Source organism: Protopterus annectens, chromosome 4.part1 (genome assembly GCF_019279795.1).
Source record: "Protopterus annectens isolate FY-2018-M chromosome 4.part1, PAN1.0, whole genome shotgun sequence".
Taxonomy (NCBI): Eukaryota; Metazoa; Chordata; order Ceratodontiformes; family Protopteridae; genus Protopterus; species Protopterus annectens.
Genome location: NC_056734.1, coordinates 162,270,923 through 162,287,606, shown reverse-complemented (window position 1 = coordinate 162,287,606; position 16,684 = coordinate 162,270,923).

Here is a 16,684-nt window from a genome sequence, read left to right as displayed (position 1 = left end):
CTGAAAATGGGCTTCTGGCCCAGTCAGACACTACCTGGTTAGCAAATAAATAAATAAATAAAACCACTAAATCAGCTCCAAATCTTCTTAAAAGAACCAAAGCAATGCCACTAGCAATATCTACAACCCCAAAACACCAGAGTACTACAGAACCATAACAAACCCTATAACCAAAATCTTTGAAAATATTGTACAAGCAATTCTTAACCTACATCTCACAGTATGACATCTTTACAAATAAACAACATGGCTTCAAACCAAAGTATAGCACACCTAGATCCCTCCTAGTAACTAATTATATCCACAAGAATATGGAGGATGGTAAACATACCAGGTACATAACTGTAGGCCTCAAAAGAGCTTTTGAGTGCATTGACCAAAGCATCCTAATATAAAAACTAAAAAAACTGTCACTTTTCAGATGAAATGTACCTCTGGTTTTAAAACTACCTGCTCAATCAAGACTTTTTCTTGTCCTTTATCACAGTTGGCCTTAATCTCCTACCAAGAATGAGAGCCCCTCGGGTCACTTTTTAGGCCCACTTCTATTTTTGCTTTTCATTACTGATCTTCCATGTGAGCTACACAACTTCAGCATTATTTTATATGCAGGTGATGCCATCATCACCAGAGCATTCACATCACACAAACAGATCAATTAGTCTCTACAGACTGATTTCAAACATCTTTGGATGCATACCAACAAACTTATTTATTTATTTATTTGCATTTGTTTACCGGGATGGTCCAGCTCGGCCAGAAGTGTCCATTTTCAATGCAGTCCTGGGGACAAAAGCTGCACATATGACATTTCACATACAAAACAGAATTTACATTAATAGAGACATTTGGTACATATAATTGGCAGCTTATACAGTTAATGAAAAAGTACACAAATAATTATTCTAAATCAAAGATAGTATACAAGCAATACAGAGTATATACATGAGAACATATACACACATTCCAAGACAGTATACAAGCAATACAGAGTATATACATGAGAACATTCCATATGAGTATTTTTCAGCAAGCAACATTTAAGTGGGACACTTCATGCTGTGGGTGCAGAGTAGATATAGGAATTAATTAGAGTCTAAGTACTAAACTGTAACTGCAAACTTGTACTAAATATTAATGAATTCATAGTTGATTTGTGGTACTAAAACTCAACCCTCAACTCAACAAGTGGCTATCTAAGACTCAACCATTCCACATCATGGACCCCTGCAACCAACCAAACAAACACTGCCCTTTGTCACCAAACAAAAATACCCAGACCTTATAATGGATCCTTATTTTTTATTTACCCCATACATTCAAATGCATGCTGAAAAAGTGTTCTTTCAACTCAGAAGCCACATGCAAAATCTCTAATCACCTGACAATGGGAGCCAGACAAGCCATTGCTATTAATGTTCTGCTCTGCAAGATAGACTATGCACTCTCACTTATGGAACCACATTCCTCAAATATACTTACTCCTCCACAGGACAGAGAATAAGATATTGTTCTTTATACCCCTCTGTCCATCATATGAATATCACTGTTTAACCTTAAAATCTTACAAGACATCAGTGCTGCTATTTTAGGAAATAACTAAAGAAATACACCATAGATTTATTCCAATGTCATTGTTTTGACTCATAGACTAGAGCAGTTCCTCCAGACTGGCCAATGTTGCATGGAAGACTGGGGCAATTCCTCTGGACTGGCCAATGCTGCATTAAAGACAAGGGCAGTTCCTCTGCACTAGCAAACTAGGGTAATACTTCTCATTTTCAAAAAGGGGACAGGAACATTTGTTGCAAAGATCTATGGTCAAATATTGAACGGCCAAACATCAAATTCAGAATTTTGGAAGATGTTAGGTCAATGACACACATTGTTGACTTCAAAATTATTATAAAAATGGATTTCTGTAGGGGTAAAGCCCCCTTGCAGCTCCCATGTGGGTGGAGTTGTACCTGCCCACACCCCTGCATCTGTATATAAACTAACCTTGAAACTAAAAAAAACAAGGAAATCAACGGAACAGCCCCCAACCTCAGCAATCTCCAAAATAGTCCAGTTGCACTGAATCACCAATAATCAACCCAAGCAGGCAAAAATAAAATTCTTCATAACTGAGACACTAGAGTATGACTTGAGAGGAGGGTCCTGGAAATTAGATTGCAAAGAACGTGAATGGCAAATTCGAATTAATACCAATAATCCACCAGGCTTGAATGTGCTTGTTGAAAAACAGGGCTCTTACAATATATATATATATATATTGTGTGTGTGTGTGTGTGTGTTTTAAAAGTTTTAAGTCCATTACTTCACGTGTTGGCTTTAAAACATTTATGTACCCTTTCACTACTCATATCAACTTTTGCTATATGTTTTTATGTATTTAGACACGTTATATTGAGTGTTTTCATAGAGGTTTCTAATATCCATTTAGTTTAGGATGCATAATTGGCTTGTTTAATTATTGAGGGTGGAGTTTTTAATTAGTTGTATTATTGAAGAATATTGCTAGTGATATGCTCATTACATTCTGATGAAGTGCCAGTGTATTGTTTGGGATGAAAGCACTTAGTGAGCTATGTTTTTAAGCAATAAACATTTTGGTTTTATTTTTGCCTGCTTGGGTTGATTATTGGTGATTCGGTACAATTGGACTATTTTGGAGACTGCAGAGTTCGGGGACTGTTCTGTTGATTTACTTAACTTTGAAACTAACTTTGAGATCCTTGGAGTAAGTAGAAATTCCCTTACCCCACATATTCACAATCACACTAATGTGACTGTACTTTGACTAAATACAGGAGTTGATCTGACTTTTCCTATTTCAAGTACAGCCAGAGCAGACATACCCAGAATGCTCTCTTGCAATTATGGAGGTATAAACTCTTCATCACCCCATGGGAAAGATTATCTCAGGGTGCTGCAAAGGTGACTTTAACCAACAGTCAGGTATTTGATTATGGTAGTAGATTTTTTTTTTGGCCATGAAATAGCAAATCACCTCTTTGCTCTAGCACAGCTACTTAATGTCATGGATGTTTGCCAGCAATATTTGCTCATGGATTCAGGCATGTGGACAACAGGATATTTCTCAGCTCAGTATCTTTGGCACAGGATATGTTGTCAAAATTAATGTTTAATGGAGAGCCAAATAGCTGATGTAAATTCATCATAGGCATAGAGAAGCATGCAGCACTGTCCCCACTACTATGAATACTATGTACATGCAAAGAAACCACTTCCAAGACTTCACAGGCATACAAGGGCAGCAATCATCATGTCATGAAGCTGTAGCAGCAGGCTGCAAGTTCAGCAGGTATCGGGAGCAAACATGCAATATGCAAGGGGCACTACCAACATGTAGGTAGCAGGGGATGGGATGTGTGCATGGCACTTAGTGTGCAGGAAATGCAGGGATCACTACAGCTGTCACAAGTGTGCTATAGCATGGAAAAAACCTTGTATGTAATTACACTTTTGCTCCAGTATGTGGTGACTCAATGACTTTCCAATATAGAGTATCAGGCATTACCCTGGGCATGGATTTCCTGCAGGAATTACTTTGGGCATGGATTCCCTGCAGGTATTACACTGGGCATGGATTCTCTGCAGGCATTACCTTGGGCATGGATTCTCTGTGGGCATTATCCTGGACATGGATTCTCAGCAGGCATTACCCTGGATATGGATTCTCTGCAGGCATTACCTTGGGCATGGAATCTCTGCAGGCATTATCCTGGACATGGATTCGCTGCAGGCATTACCTTCGGCATGTATTCTCTGCAGGCATTATCCTGGACATGGATTCTCTGCAGGCATTACCTTAGGTATGGATTCTCTGCAGTTATTGCTCTGGGCATGGATTCTCTGCAGGCATTACCTTGTGCATGGATTCTCTACAAGCATTATCCTGGGCATGAATTCCCTCCAGGCACTCTACATTCCATTGGATGCTAGCCAATACTTTGGAGCATGTGCTGTACCCCTTATGATTTTCTACCTAAGAGTTTGATATGATTGCTCTCCTTCCTCTGCACATGAGTGTTTTCTGCTTTGACTCTGCTCTGCAGGCATGTCCTTTCGTATCTCCTATACAGAAGCTTATCCAGGTGTGCTTTTGCACATAATAGCATGACTGGCAGGTGCAGACCTCCTGTCTTTTGTGCCAGCACCTCATGTTGCTTTTTCTAGTCGATCAGCTGTTGTGACCGTATAGGTGGGCTGTGTTTAGTGAGTGCTGACGCCTTTCCTTCATTTTTGTACTTTCAGCATCTAATTGCAAAGGTGTAGTAGGCCTATATGCTCTTGTGGCTGATTGCTGATGTGGCCACTGATTTTCTTCTTTATTTCTAACAGAGAAATGCCCACTGCCCACATGTTTGAGTCCTCTGCCCATGCTTTATGGATGTGGACAAGGCATATGGTCATGTACCATGAAATGCCTCATGGAGAATGTTACAGGGTCCCAGGGCCTCACAACTACGTGCCATTTGACCTGTGTATTTGATGAGTTAGAGTTGTGTATGCATTCTTGACAGTAAGTGAAACAGAACTTTCTCCAAGTGTGTCTTTTCTCCCCTTGTGTTTTTTGATTTTCTTTGACAGGATATCAGGACCCAGTCAAGGTTTGTAGAGCAGCCATTATGTGGCTATGAGACCTGCATCTTTGTTAATTGCAGATGATATGGTCTCAGCTTCAAGTGACTGTGATCTCTAGTATGCTCTGAGATAGTGTGATGCTGAATATGAAGCAGGTGGGATGCAAATCAACATCAAATAAGAGGTCATGGTTCTCACCCAGAAAAGGGCTCTGCTTCAATGGAATGAAAAATGGCATGATGTTTTAATATATGTGTGTAAAGTGAACATTTTTGGTATTTAATTGTAAAAACTGTCCAGTATTTTTCTCCTTTTACAATGAAAACTCCTACTATGTTACTATATGTATGTATTCAATCATTTTCTCTGTTAACGGTGGTGCTTTTCTCTCCAGGTCTCCACCGAAAATGAGATTAATCTCAGTCAGACTTTCCTGGTAAAAAAAGATAGATAGATAGATAGATAGATAGATAGATAGATAGATAGACAGACAGATAGATAGATAGATAGATAGATAGATAGATAGATAGATAGATAGATAGATAAATGTAATTTGGACAAACAAATGGGTAACTGCAAATTCGCCCCCTATTTAGTACCCACATCACTCACGTATAGGGGAAACAAAAATGTCCCACCATATCCTTCTTCAGCCTCTCGTTGGGTTATTTGTATTCAAAATATAAGGGCTAAAACTACCCTAGGAATGTAAAGTTAGGCTTTTTAGGATCCTCACAGATCTGTTAAGCTCTGAGGGTAAAATACTTCTTCAAGTCATTGCCTGTCACAATACATTTTTTCATCTCTTAACATATTTGTTTAATAAATATATTGGATGATCTTTAAATACACAGAAACCCCATCATCCTGGGATATTTAACTTCCCATCGATAAACTAGGATTACTGTACTTCAAATGGAGGTTATGCCCAAAACTTCCTTGATTTCATAAATAAGAACTCCCTGGACTAAATAGTCAAAGAACCTACTAGAGGACAAAATATTCTTGACCTGGTTCTTACAAATATCGCATCTATATATACTATCCCACTAATATGCTCTTCCCCAGTTAACTATGACCACAAATTGGTAACCTGCTTCAAAATCCCCAAACCATTAGATGTATATATCACAAACATCAAATGTACTAAGCTCCTACAAATCTATGATGAAATCTCAGAATTCAAGTATGGAAAAATTCAAGTATGTAACCCCCAAAATGTTGACATGACTAATAATTATGCTAACAGATTATATGCTCACCTAGATAAATGTGTTAACCTGCAGCCTCTACAAGAACTAAACAAAATGGGAAGTTTAAGAGGAAACCAGCCTGGTGGCCCACGTACATAAATAAACAATACAATAAATGGAAAAAGCAAAACTAAAGACCAAAAAATCATGGCCAACATCAAAAGTTTATCAAAGGTGCTGAAGAATAACATCAGGAAAACAAAGGCATCCTGTGAAGTTAACTAGCATTTGGGAGCTAAGGATAATTACAAATCCTTCTTATGTCAGGAAATTAAGAAATAATGACTGTCATTGTTCCAGACTTATTCAAAAGAGCACTGCCTGCTTGGATCCAGTAGATATCACAAATATATCATAGCTAACAAATTCAGGGCATACTTCACCTCTGAGGCAACTATACAAAACACATATAATCCAAAAGGATTTCAAACCCCCTAGCATCACAAACACACACTTACTAAAGGTACTTTCCAAAAGAAACAAACAAAGAAAAAAAATGCATCTTCCATGAAACCTGGTAGCATACCCATCTGCCTGCTGAGAAGCACTCAACATGTGCTGATGGCCCTAAAGCTATCCAACCTGAGCTTATCTGTTGGCTTTGTCCCCAAAGAACGGTGCACAGTAGTTATGATATCACTTCACAAGGGCAGCCCCATTACGGACCCCAGAATCTATAGGCTCATTAATCCAAGGAGCCTCATTTGTAAGATCATAGAATGTGTCATAACTGTCCTGATAAACTACAATATTAAAAATATCATAAGACTCGATTCCCAGAAGTTTGGCTTTGCTGAAGGTAGATCTTGTATAATGAATTTGGTAAACTTTTTTGAGAAGTGAACACAAGCCGTGAACACTTCATGCTGTCCATACAGCCTCTCTTCACCTCACTAAAGCATTTGATACTATACCACATGCCAAGATAAATAACAAGCTAGATAAACTGCAGCTTGATGCTACTTAGTTAATGGCTAGCAAATTGGCTGAGGGACAGAACCCACACAGTAATGGGGACAGGTGCATCCTCAGAGAGCATGAAGGTAACTAGTTGAGTCCCTCAGGGATCTGTACTAAGACATCTGCTACTCAGCATATACTTCTCATCTCCAAATCATAAATGAGAATCTCTGGTTGACCAAATTTACAGATCATTGCAAAGTGCATCATCCTCAAATCCCCTTTTGACATGCAGAAGCTACAACCTGAATTTACATATGTTAATAGCTGCTGAATATAAAAACAGGTTAAAAGTAATAAATATTAAAAAGTACAATATATTCACATCTGGTAAGCAACCCCTCAGCCAAACTTATAGTACAGATAACACCCCACTCCAAAATGAAGATGCTGTGAGAGACCTTAGAACATGGGTATGTAATTCTCTTGCTCTCTCCTTTGCTTATCATGTTGCAACAGTGCTTAAAACATTCTTCTTAGCTGGTGCAGTTGATTAGAAAGATTGATCTCCTGTAGCTCCAAAGAAGCCATTACTCCTTGATATTATGCACTGATCAGGCCCATCATATAATGCAATGCCCCCTTTAAGATGTATCTTACTAGAAATATCAGGCATTTGGAAAGATCCCAGAGGTTCCTAGCAAAAAAAAAGATCATGAGTTGAAAAGACCTGAGTCAGGAGGTGAGTCTGAAGGCTATATCCCTGCATTCAGTGCCTTAGGGGTTATCTATGCCTTGTTGCTTTGGGCTACTAAGGATCTGGAAGTAAAAGACTTCTTATATGTCCACAAATCAAACAGTCCAGAGTACAATAGGACCAGAGATTTGAACCTGCTTCAGCAAATAAATAGGTCATTGTGGAGAGACAGATTCATCACACAGTGACTACCCCTTCTCTGGAACAAGCTTTCACACCAGATCATCTATTTTTTTATTTATTTATTTAACATTTGTTAACCGGGAAAGTCAGACTTGGAACAAAGCCAGTTTTCAGCGGAGGCCCGGGGAGAAATGCTCCAGATGCATGTCTTTTAACATGGGAGAAAACCGGAGCATCCGGAGGAAATTCACACAAACACAGGGAGGACATGCAGACTCCGCATAGAAGGCACCCCAGCCGTGAATCAAACCAGAGACCCTCTTGGTGTGAGGCGACAATGCTAGAACTGCATCACTGTGCTGTCCAATCATGCAATATCTTTCTTTTAAAAAGGAGTTACACAACTGGATGGGTATTCACAAATTCACCCTCAACATGACTGGCCTATCACTCTTTGAAAAAGAAGGCAAGGTCTAAGGGTAGGCAGTGGCACAAAGTAAATGGCCAGTCTATGATTCTATGATTCTGTGATAACAACATTGGGTCTATTTGCACTGTTTTTACTGTACACACCTCTTTATACATTTGACACTAAGAACTTCTTCATCTGGTTTCTGTTTTAAGATGTATCACATACATTGAAAAGTACAGCACATCTGGTTTGATTCAGCCGTACAACAGCACAACTTTTAAATATTTATTGAGTATAATACAAAAATGCATGACTGGAATTTGTGGAATCTTTTTTTTTTTTTGGTTCAATATCATTCTGACCATCAAATACATCCCAGGAGCACCATCACTCACTTGGCCAGTTTGTCTAGCTTGCACTCTCAGAATGGGGTTACTCCTGGTGGGTTAAAATCCAAGATCAGAGATGTGTATGCTAAAACTGGTTGTTGGGGAAAGAAAGGTTATCCCCTGCTATAAACCTTGCTTTGTTAGAACTTTGGTGTCTATAACTTAGCCCCTCGCCCACTGGCTGTTAAGCATACTGCAGTCCCCAGTACTGCAGGTATAGAGAAGGATGAGTGATACCAACAAAATGTATCCACAAATTAGAGTGCAAGCACTATTTGAAAGATTGAATCTACTGCTTCCGTAGCCCTTGAGATTACCAGTTGTCCATCCCCAAATGCAACTCAGTCATTAGGACTTAAGTTGAGCGCTTCCTTGTGTATACATACCTCTGAACCTCTTAGCACAAGAAATCTGAACAAAGACAAAAGTAATTTATTTATTTATTGACATTTGATTACCGGGAAAGTCCAACTGAATAGAAGCCCATTTTCAGCCAAGGCCTGGGAAGAAAAGCTCTAAATTACTACAAAACATGTTAAGAACAAGAAATTTACAATCTTCAAAAATAAAACAAAAACATCTGCAGTTTAAATAATTATAGCAAATTAGACATAATATGAAAGCATTGGTTAAAAATCAATACAATGTCCATGACAGTCATTTAATATTTAGAGAAATGTAGACAGTTTGTAGAGTTAGTCTAATACAAACAGGAATTGCAATGTTGAAGTGAGGGAAAAATAGTTTTTTAGTATGTTTAGAGAGAAAGTCAGGGAAGAGAATTAGATAGTAGTAAGGAAATAAGTGAAGAAGGGAGAGTAAGGAGGTATAAAGAAAGAAAAGGTACTTGTTCATATTTAGGGATATAGTTTATCCTGTTTTTGAGCAAGAACAGAGCCAGATTTTAGCTAAGATGTCTTTCAGAGTGGTTTTGAAATATGAGAGGGGGGTATAGACCTAATGGTAAGAAGTTCCAGGCATTAGCAACTTTATACAAGTACAAACAATGCCTAGAAGATTTGTTAGGTTTGTAGACAGACTGGAGTTTTAGACTACTGGACTGCAATGACCGACTGGGAACATACTTGTGTAGAATCATTTTTAGTGCTGGACAGTTAGATGGATGCTGGATAATTTTGAAGTTGATAAGAAGCTGTGTATATGTTAGTTGAAGCGGCAGTTCTAACCAATTAAAGCTTTTTAGTGCTATACAGTGGTGGGTTCTGAAAGGGGTATGTGCTGCAAATTTACCAATTTTGTTATAGCTTTGTTAAAGTTTTAATTTTTTTGAAGTCTGGAGGTTAGTAAGGATGGGAGCACCATAAAGAAGAGTGAGGAGGAGATAAGTAGCGGCAAGTGTAGTTTTAGTTGTGTTGGTGAGAAAGTTTTTGGCTCTGTAAAGCATCCCTAGTTTTTGATGAGTTTTTCTTACGCAATTTTGTATATGCAGGTCGAATGTAAGATTATTATCCACTATCACCCCTAGTAGTGCTATGAGAAATGACTTCAGTCAGAGCCAGATCAAGGCAGAATGAGGCCCTAGGCAGGGTAATGGATCGGGCCCCCCCATGCACAGCCCCCCTCCCACAGCTATTTAATTACCCATTACTTGGCTTTTTCTTCCCAGTTACTATAAATTTCAGTGGCTGGAAGTTCTGCACTTTATCCTACAATTGTAACTACACACTACCTTTTCGATACTCAACAACCCCTCTGCCTGCCCTGGTCTTGCTTCCCATGTTACTCTCTGCTCTCCCCTGGCTTCTCTGGAGTGCTGATCAGCATCTTTTCTCCGTTTATAAACCCAAGAGGAATATTGGCAAACTACTTTACAAACATTCTGTCTCACTAAACTGGAACAAATTCACTCTCCATATTAGATCCAACCTTTCCTTTCCCTGTTTTAAAAAGGAGCTTAAATCCCACCTACTAAACTTGAAATTATGCCGCTGCCTTGACCACACATAGTCTTCATCTGTCCTACTGTATAACCCGTTGCATCTCCTAACTTTCTTTCTCTGTTAGTAACATCTGCTTAAACTAACCTAAACCCTCTGCTCTACAACTATAGCCCTACTATAGTCCCCTCCTTTCTCTCCCCCTCTCATACGTCACACTATTTATCCTTTTCCCTCCATTTCTTATCAATGTCTTTATATTTTCCTTCTTTTGAACAACCATTATCTTTTTGCTTTTACTCTCATATGTAGTACATTTAGACCACTGCTATCAGTGCAACCCTTAATGTTCATATTTTTTTTTCTTTTGTTTTTCTCTTTATAATTAACTTCATATTTGCATTGTTATTTTTAATAGTTTTTGCCCTGTATGTTTACCTTTGCTTATGTTAGGTGGGGCTCTTTCCCTTTGGGTGTCCACTGAAAATGGGTTGCTTATTATCAATGCAATGCAAGTAGTTAATAACCTTTTCTTTTTTACAGTTATTTTGTATTGTGATTGTTATTTAATATTTGTATATTGTCAATTTATCTTTACTTATTCTTGCTGGGGCTTTCCCCCTCGGGTCTCCACTGAAAATAGGTTTGATTGCAAATTCAGTTGGACTAACCCTGTTAACACATGTGAAATAAAATAAATAAATAAATAAACAAACACTTTTCAAAAGTCTCAGTGTACATAGTGTTTTCTACTTTACATCTGCAATGATTACAGATATTTGGATTTAATTTAAAACTTTTATTTCAAATTTTATAGCACAAACACTGATAGACATTTGCTAAACAAAGCAATACAGTCTCACAATGAAAACATACTTAGTTTTAAAACTTTTCTGCCCTTGAAACTCACATTCACTGAAACAGCATTGAAACCCACATTCAAAGAAAATACATCTGGTCAGTGGTGGATAAAGTTTACCTTTGGGCTGTTTTCAAATCATAGACCCCTTGCGCACATTTTTAGGAACATGCCAACATACATGTGTTCTTTGATTCACCCTCCAGGCTGTATTAAATTATATCCCCTGTATAAGCAGCACCACTTGTTAGTGAGTGTTTTAAATGTATAGTTTTGAACATTTTTACCAGTAAGCAATGAAACAAAAGATATGAACCGATAATGCCAAAACTGCCCAATTCAGAACATTTCAACCAGAAAAGGCCACTCAAACTTTTGTAATTACAATCCACTAATATCAGTCAATATACACAATCTCTGCAGAAGTAAAAGTCATCTGAATAATTCCACATTAAATAGATCTGTAACTAATGAAGAGGTTGCTGCTAGCAAACAACCTTATATTTCAGTGTTTCATATGCAAATTTAGTGCCTGCTGCCCCTGAAGAACAAATTGCCTATATTACTTTAATAAAAATGGTAAGCTGGTAATATTGCAATAAGGAATAGTTGGCAAACTGAAAACAGGCTCATAGTTACTAGGCATCTCATCCAAATGAAGACATACCCCCTTAAAATACAACACAGTATCATCAATCCATCTACATACTGTGGGAATAGAACCCACAGCCTTTTGCATCAAGAAGTAAGTATGGTATCTATTATGCTACTAGCACTGTTTTTAACTCTATATCACAATAGTGATACCATTTGCTAAACAAAACTGTTGCACATATTGTAAACAGATTTAACATGAGCAGCAGTAAACTTCTCTTCCCTTGAAGCTCACAATTCCTTGAAAATGCACTTGAAACTCAATTCCTTGAAAAGCACACCTGAAATTCGGTTCCCTGAAAAATGCAGCTTGGCATTTGGGGTAGAGGATTCAGACTCTTGTTTCCTGTAACTAAGATACAGGGTTTGAGCCTAAGCAAATTACTAACAACCTGCTGTCCTTAACTAGGGCAATCCCCTCCCACATACAGACATCTCAACCCCTTAGTGCAAGAAATCTGGACAAAGCCTAAATTAAATATGGATAGATTATAAATATTGCTCTCATGAACTTAGAAAATCAGTAGAATAACTGTATTTGTGTTAGTATGCATTTTTCTAAAGGATATGAAGTTTGAAACTCAAATGCCTGTCATTATTTAGTAATTTCAGTCCTTTTTATGAGGAACAGACCAAAAATATGGGGCAAAACTCTGGACATTTGGAAGAAATCTGGACAGCTCTCAAGCAATCAGGGACAAATCCCAACAGAATCAATGACAAATCCGGAAATAATCAGGGGCACTTTTCATATATTAGTATTATTAACTTGAGACATTGACAACATAAAAGATCATGAGTGATTATACATTTTCTGAAGTAAAATAAGTCTGTAACTCTAATTATTGTTATTATTTATTATGTGTAATTCATCACCTTTTTTTCCAAAAGTCACCACTTTTAGGTGGGATTAAGAGGGACAGAGCTAAAATTTCAGTCAAAATCAGGGACAGTTGAGAGGCATGCACCTACCTACCTCCCTCCCTCCCTCCCTCTCTCTGCCTTACACACACACACACACACACACACACACACACACACACACACACACACACACACACACACACCTAACTCTATCTTACACACACACACACACACACACACACACACACACACACACACACACACACACACACACACACACACCATACCTGTCAATCTCTTAGCACAAAAAAAATCTGGGCAAAGCGAAAAATAATGGGAGGACAAAGCCCAAAAATAGGGACAAACATTAACTATTGTTTTTACAAACTTATAAAGTTTCTAGACTAAAATGTATTGAGTTATCATGAAATTTCTGAAGGATATGAAGTCTGAAATTCAAATGCCTACCATTATTTAGTGAATTCTGTCCTTACTGATTTGCCACAATAAACCGAGAAAATCACAAATTTTATGAGGAACTGACTAAAAAGATGAGGTAAAAATCTGGACATTCTGTGAAAATCTGGACAGTTGAGAGACACCTTACACACACACACACACACACACACACACACACACACACACACACACACACACACACACACACACACCTACCACTTAAACAAGCACACAAAAACACACACCTACCTCTCACCTATCTGTTTATGGTCCGCATTTCAAACATCTTCTGGCATTCATTTTCCATGCGCATAGAAGATGAAGATGTAAACAGCAGGTCATACAGACGCAGAAGACGAAAGCAGGTCATACACACCTATCACATCTGTGCAACAGGATGCAAAAAAGGGCATTCTTAGGTTCATAGGTTCATAGGTTCATACTAGGCTATCTGCCCAAGGGCATTTATAAGCCTAGCCCATAGTTATGTGGCTTTCGCCACCCCTTTAGTTTGAATAAAAACTATGCCTATCATTTTTCTGTGCCTCTGTCAAGCAGTGACACTGAAGTAATCCCTGGGGTATATCTGCGATCTCCCATCCATTGGTCAAGATTCCTCTTGAACAAGGCCAGCGAGGTGCTCTGCCTCACATGTACCGGGATTTTGTTCCACAGCATAGGGAGTCTCTGGGTGATGAATCTGTCCCTCCAGCACGTTCTATTTATAACCGTGTCAAGGTTTAAGTCTCCCGCCCTTGTGGGAGACTTAAGAATTCTAAAGAAGAATTTAATTAAAAAATAAATCTCCTTGCCAGCAGCCACCCTCACAGCCAGTGGGGGCCATCTCCCAGCCAGTGGGCCCTAGATGTCTGTCTTGGTCACCTAGTGCTGGATCTGGATCTGAGTTCAATGTTTGTATTATCAAGAGAGAGGACTTTAAATTTTGTTTTTCATGAAAGAGGGATTTGGGGAAAATAGCAGTAGCTTGGTCTTTTTTGGGTTGAGCATGAGTTGTGAGTTACAAAGCCATGTTTCTGTGGCTATTAAAGCTTTCTGAGTAATTTCTTGGAGGTGTTCCATCTTGTCAGATGTGGAAATGAGAGTGGAATCATCTGCATATTGTATTAGGGTGGCCTATTGTGTGGAAGTATAGAGGGTGTTGGTGAAAATATTAAAGAGGAGGGGACCAAGGATAGAGCCTTGTGGTATTCCAGTGGTGACTGAGAGGGAAGGAGACAGAGTGTGGAGATGGGGTACAATAGGCCCAAATTAGGGACAGATTTTAAGTATTGCATTTATAAATTTAGAAAGTTGCTAGAATAATACATTTTGCAATGGCGTGCATTTTTTGAAGGATATGAAGTTTGAAACGTAATTTCTGTCATTATTTAATGACTTTAATCTAAGGGCTGCAGTGGTGCAGCAGTTAGTGTTGTTGCCTCACAGCAACAGGTTCGCCAGTTCAATTCTCAGCTGGAATGCCTTTTGTGTGGAGTCTGCATGTCTTCCCTGTGGTCAGTGCAGGTAGGTGTGTGACTGCGTGTGCCTTCTGTGAAGGTTGGGTGCCAGGCTGGGAACTTGATACTGTAAAAATCCACTGCCAATCAACAGTGGACTGGTAATCCACTGTGGAGACCCCTAACCGGGAAAAGCCAAAAGTCTATTTAATGGCTTTAATCCTCAGTGATTTGCCAGGAAACCACAAATTTTATGAGGAACAGACCAAAAATCTGAGACATAAATCTGGACAGTCTCTGAAAGTCTGGACAGCTTAGAGGTATGTGCCTATGACAGATGAGCCTGCAATCATCAGCTCGTTCCACTTCCTCTACAGCCGGCTTCTCCACTGCCCAAACCACTAACTAAATCCTGGTCAGCTGGGATGCAGACAAGGCTTTATTACTCTGTGTCATGGAGCTGTCATTATACAGGGCTGGAATTATTGTACAGTGAAGCGATTTTGTTTGCGCATCAACCCTGCAAAGTAAAATAATTTTATACCTTTTAGCTGCACTTGTGTTTTTATGAAACATTCATTAGTTATCTTTAATAAAAATCAGATACGGTCATTTACTTGTCTTTTCTATTTGTTTTTTATTTGGCTTTATAACTGACGCACATAACATTTTCATTAATATCTCATCTGTGAAAAAAAATGTATAGAAACAATGCTGACTGACATTTTTCCCTTAGCATTTCTTTTCCTTTACCAATAAAAACTGGTGAGAACCCTTAGCAAGATTTCTGTAAAGCTAAAGTATATTGTTGTTTTCCTGTTGTACTGCCTAAGCACATGCTTAACATGCATACGTACACACACAAAAAAAAAAAAAAACTTCATCAGCAGTGTTAACAGTGTTACTGCCGACTTCACACTAATTTTCAAAAGTGCCCTAGATATCTGTAGAACATTTCACAGCATGACCAGCACCTAGACAATGGCATTAAATTCAGGCAGCTTGTTACAAGTATATACACTGCCCATGCTTCTCTGTATTTATATTATATCTCAGCTTTTATGTATGGCCTCAGTTGTTAAAATATTCTGCGACATCTGAGACAGTGTATAGCATATGTTATTAACAGTAACACACTATTTGTTACTTATCGTTGCGTTGTTTGTGTTTTGTATTTATTTTTCCTTTTTTGTAGTATTTATTAGCACTTTCTGTACTCTTCCTGTTGCTTTTTCTTTTATAACATGATCATATTTACTGGTTACTGCACATCAATAGTTTTCTTTTATCCCCTCATATATATATATATATATATTTTATAATATGCCCATGTTCACTGGTTACTGTGCATTAATAGTTTTCCTTTATCCTCTCATATTTTTTCTTTTATAACAAAAGTGTGCTTACTGGTTAGTATGCATTAATAGTTTTCATTTATTTGCATTTATTTATTTATTTATTTTTTTTTGGGGGGGGGTGCATGGCCAGGCTTATAAAAACCCCAGTGGTTGTTAGCCTAGTATACACATATAAACCAATGAACCCAAGTTTTCACCATTCATTATATTATGGTGTTTCCTTGAGACAAAATCAAGGGTTAGCGCTCATCTCAAAAAGGCACCAAAATGTAGGCAATAATTGCTTATTGTCAACAGCCAGTCAGCTGTGACAATAATATGCTAATGACATCACCGGCTCCACCCACACCCTGATCCTCTTTCCACCACGGAACACAGCACAAAGCACTTTGTCTTCAGCTCAGCACATTCTTGCTGCACCAGTGGTTTGAGCTTTATCTGCTCATCAGAAGGCTTTCTCTTTCACTTTCCAATTAGCATATATTTTCCTTTATTATGCCTTTTCCATGAGTGTAGCCAGGCATACTCTATGTACTCTACAGAGTACATTTTTTGAACATCATTTAGACACACTGAGATTTTATCGTCATATTATAACAGTCTAAATTAATGCCTCTAACAATATATATTGTAGCTTGCTTACTGAGAGGAGCACAAATCTAAAATATCTCAATAATTTTTGAATGAGTA